Raw genomic sequence first — 357 nt, forward strand, 5'->3', positions numbered from 1 at the left:
CAGACTTTCTGTTTAAAGCTGCAGATGTTGACTCCCGTTAGCCGTGGACTGACCAGGGATCATAGGAAAAGGCTTTTAGGCCGCGCTATAATCCTTTGTCGTGCGGCGGCGGTCAGCACCAAGGCGACCGAGAGGAGAGAGAGTAAGAGAGCGAGAATAATGCTGTGCCAGGAGTTTGATCACTTGGACATCATGCATCAGTCCATCAGGTTACGTTCACAGAAAGTGACCAATGAGGTGACAGAAAGTGACCCTTCACAATACAAGTCCAGTTACACCACACCAAATGAATGTGTTCATGTTTAAAGGTCTCCTTTGACCCTACAGTTACATTGTCACTGATGATGGGTGATGGTC

This window comes from Morone saxatilis, unplaced genomic scaffold (assembly GCF_004916995.1).
Source record: "Morone saxatilis isolate NCDOM2014 unplaced genomic scaffold, NCSU_SB_2.0 Contig9, whole genome shotgun sequence".
Lineage (NCBI taxonomy): Eukaryota > Metazoa > Chordata > Actinopteri > Moronidae > Morone > Morone saxatilis.